The sequence below is a fragment of the Pinus tabuliformis genome, chromosome J (assembly GCF_031772625.1).
Source record: "Pinus tabuliformis cultivar Carrire ecotype Pingquan chromosome J, CPIR1, whole genome shotgun sequence".
Classification (NCBI taxonomy): domain Eukaryota; kingdom Viridiplantae; phylum Streptophyta; class Pinopsida; order Pinales; family Pinaceae; genus Pinus; species Pinus tabuliformis.
The window spans coordinates 1,114,204,877-1,114,209,466 of NC_142295.1; positions in this window are offsets into that span (position 1 = coordinate 1,114,204,877).

Here is a 4,590-nt window from a genome sequence, read left to right on the forward strand (position 1 = left end):
GAAAAGGGGAGATTAATTGCTGGAATTAACAGTTTAACCTGGGACACCTATTGGTTCTTCTTGGTAAAACCACACACATAGAAAGCCGCCCTCAAGTGCCTTACGGATGCAATCGGGTATATTATCCCCGATATTCAGGATGCCACCTATGCCGCCCAGCTCAGCTCTCGCCTCAACAGACCACCCGAAGTGGAGCCGATGCTTGCGATAAGTTAGCTCAGATTTAAAGCAAACAACCTACTTGATGATTCATGCCGCCAACTGCCAGATTGCTGGAGAAAATAGGATCAAAATCAATTGATACCAATTAAGTAGGATTTCAGTTTCTTAGATAGTTAGATTAATTAAGTATTTATAGACCCTTTCATTGTTTTGGAAAGGGTCGTAAAGTTTTGTACTTGAATTAAAGACTGAAGTTGCACTATTGTGCTTCAGCCGTATTCTTTTATGAAACTGGACCAGTTATTCTAAATTTGACAAGGAAGCTTTTATGCAATTGTGCACTATTGTCTTTGTTTGAAAGTGTTTCTGCGTTGAAGGAAGAATCACAAGTAGCGATTGGTATTGGGAGTGTCTAGCAGCTCATATGGTACTTTTATCTATGTCTGAATTCATTCCTTTCTTATGAATTGTTATTTGATTATCTTTGCTATTATCGAATATATGTATGTGCTTTAACAGCAGTTCTGTATTCCTTCCACTATTGGATGTTTATGGTGTGCTTTTCTTTTAATCATATATGTGTCGATGATATAAATGACAAGTGTAGTAATATTGCTTTAATCGCTTTGCTTAACTATTTAAGCAAAGTAATCCTTGAATGAATTAATATCCATGTCTGTTAGATGGAGTAATCTATATGCTTGTCCATAGACACATATCATCAAGCGCTACACTTCAAAGCTTAATAGTTCCGGGGATAAATAATAGCTCTTTTATTTTTGCTGATAGATTTAGCTATTCGCCTATCATTAGATTAGTCAATCACTTATCCATTCATCCCGTTTATCCATTGCTGGGAAACTGGTCCCATTATCCCCAGTGGGAGCCACCATTCCAAACGGAAAAGGAGTTGTACTAAGGTCCGGACTGGGTGTTTATCCCCCAATGTTGTTGCAGCGATTTTCGAGGCATCAACATTTTTGGCGCTAGAAGGAGGGCCATCAACTGTGAATGGCAAGCAAACCCGAATCTGTAGGCCATTCTAAGAGTAATTCTCCCTCCGTATCCCCTCGGACTTCCCAATTGCATGCTGGTTCTCTAGTATCCAAACAAGAAGAAGAGGAATCAACTACCACTGCTCAAACCCATCATACTCCAGAACAATTAAGTCTTGAATCCCCTGAAGTCCAGTCTCTTATCCACAAACTTCAGAGCTTCTCGATTTCACCACAAAAATCTGAGGTATCACAAAGTAGTGCGACTTCGCAGTTCAATTTACCTCACCCTCTCACCAGACTTCAGAGCGAAAAGCTCGGTATTGAACCCACTGAGTTCCCTTTACCCAAAGGAAAAAGGCGAAGAGACATACTGAAGGATCTGACACTGAAGAGCTTTCATCCACATCCTCCATTTCATCTTCCCCTCTGCAAAGTCAACCATCCACTCCCCCATTACATATTGTTGTTCATCAGGGATTAGGAGCTTTAACATCCCAACCTGCTCAGTCCTCAACATTATTTCCTTCCCAGACATTTGGAATTCCAACAGTAGTATCAACCACTACTGCTATTACAATGGCAGATCCATGGACCAGACCTGGTGCAGTCAACATGCCTGCACCATTGCATGCATTACCAGATGCTCCTGAAAAATGGCTACCCAAGTTTAATCCAGATGATGGGACCCAGGCTGAGGAACATATTAATAATTTCATGTTGGCAGTCAACTTGAAAGGAGTAACAGAACAAGATGTTGTTGTTAGACTTTTCCCTTACACCTTGCAAGGATCAGCAAGATCCTGGTATTTTTCTTTACCCTCTGGTTCCATTTCCAGTTGGAACACTTGCCAAGAGCAGTTTCTTACCAAATATGGAGATGATAGGTCTTTGGCTACCCTAATAAACGATCTCTCCAATCTTAGGATAGAGCATAGGGAACCAATTAAGGAATTTAATGCTCGATTCAATAAACTCCTGAATAAAATCCTGACGGCCTCCAAACCAAGTGAAAAAATTCGAAGCGAATGGTATATAACCGCCCTACCTGCCAATATAGCCATTTTTGTAGATAGGGCTGGGAAACCTACCTTAGCCGAAAACATGAAAGAAGCACTTGCTGTGGAGAAACGTATTAATGCTCTAGAAAAGAAAGTTGCTATGGAAGATAGAAAAGCCAAAAAAGTCTCTTTTAAAGATGACTGAAGGAAGAAAACCCCAAAAGACCCATATGACATGGAGGGTTTGCAAAAATTCCTAAAAACTTTGTCAAATGAAATGGTTGAAATAAAGAAACAGGTAGCCGAAACCTCAACCAAAAGACCCTTTAGGACTTATAAGAAAACTGAATCAAAGCCACCGAATTTCATATCTAATGCAGATTCAGAGCAAGAAGAAGAAGAAGAGGAAACTATCTCACCAACTGATGTTGAAGAAGAAGTAGTTGAATGTCATGGAATGTGGGATTTTATACTCCCCAATTCCGATACCGATAATGAAGAAGAAGCGTTCCCGGTCACTACTAGGAGTAAAAGTACTTCCGAACCTGTTCAGGCAATGTCAAAGAAAAGGAGTGCAGGTGCTGCTACAACAAAGGGAAAAATACGTGCAAAGAAATCACCTGCAGCAGTCCCCCAAGACCAAACCTCAACTTGTAATACTCCTTCAACATCTAGAACGTTAGTGGTATCCGATTCAATGGAGTACAATATTGTTGATGACATGAAGAAAACTAAAGCAAACATTACTATGTTTGAACTTAGTAAATTAAAACATCAGCAGAAATTGCTTCTCAAAGAATTGAATGTTGTTCCTTCTTCACCCCTTCCCAGTGCTAAAGCTGCTAATGATTCAGGGCAACCTCCTCCTGGTATGGTTGAAGCTACCGATGTGATTCTGATTGGAGATAGATCAAATCTCATACTCACCTTTCCTTCTAACCTATGAGATCTACAACAAAACCTGCACAACTGTTTGATTGACTCAGGGGCATCTTCTAACATAATGCCAGCTTCAGTTTGTTCCAAACTGAACATTGAACCCCAGAAGTCTGCTATTCATATTGTACAGTTGGACAGGACCAAAGTACAGGTTGTGGGAGAGATTAATTTCGTAACTATCAGGTTATCTGCTGATCCCAGAGTAGTACAAAGGATTGATATCCTAATAGCTGATATACCTGAATTTTACGGTTTAATCTTGAGTAGGGATTGGTCTGAAAAACTACATGGATATATTTCTACTGATTGGTCACATATGTGGCTTCCCTATAAGGGTAAGCCAAATCAAATAAGGATTGATGAGAAAAACATATGACCCATACAGTTACTGAATTTGAGCAAGAAAACCAACCGGTAGCATTTAATAACAACATTTTGGGGAATTATTCATCTGAGTCATTCTTTGGCAGCATTACTGCCAGCCATCCCCTTTCTCAGTAAACCATTTTACATCTCAGATTGAGAATTTTTCACAGACAGATAAGTCTAGATGTTTCAATGATTACTGAGAAAACTGTAAATAAAATTGTTAATACTTCTTTATTTTGGTTGTTATATTTCAATGGGTCCAAATCTAGTGAGGGCTCAGGAGCAGGATGTATTTTGGTTAGCCCACAAGGAGAAAAAAACAATGCTGTCCTATAGCTGGAATTTGAATGCACTAACAATACAGCCGAGTATGAAGCCTTAGTCCAAGGACTGTATAAAGAAATCGGCCTTAAAGTGCAATATTTAAAAGTATTCGGCGATTTTGAATTTTTTATCAAACAGGTGTGAAATACAATACATTGTCTTTCAAATCATCTTAAACATTATCAGTCGCTAGTACAAGAACTCACCTCACACTTTTCGGCATTCAATATTTCCTCCATCCCTAGGTCTCAAAATCGGCAGCCGACCTACTAGCCAATGTAGCTTCCAAGCTCCTACCTTTGAAGATACAGCCCAGATAGATTTTCAGTAGAATTACTTTTTAGGCCATCAATTTCCCGACAATGTCACTAATTGGAGAGTATTCAACCATGATGAGGATTTTTACAATTCTTAACTTCTGAAAAGTCCTATGATAATCAAATTATTGAGGAAAATGAGCATGACTTTCAAATGAGAGAAACACCTCAGGAAAATTCAATCTAAACCTGTGGTAAAGCTAGAGGATCTTATGATATTAAAGACAGGTTTAAACCTGTGACTAATACATAGCTCCAAAGTTCTACCTAAGGTTTGAGTTGATAAATCTTGGCACTGAGCAAACTCCTCAAAAACATTAATTTAGGATTAGGACTTTCCTTGGAAGAGAAAGAGGCATTCATTAAATTGTTAAGGAAAAATAAAAGGTTTTTGCTTGGAAATATGATGATTTGAAGACATATGATACATCCATTATCAACATTACCATTCAGTGCTTCCGATCAGAAACCAATTCAGAGAAG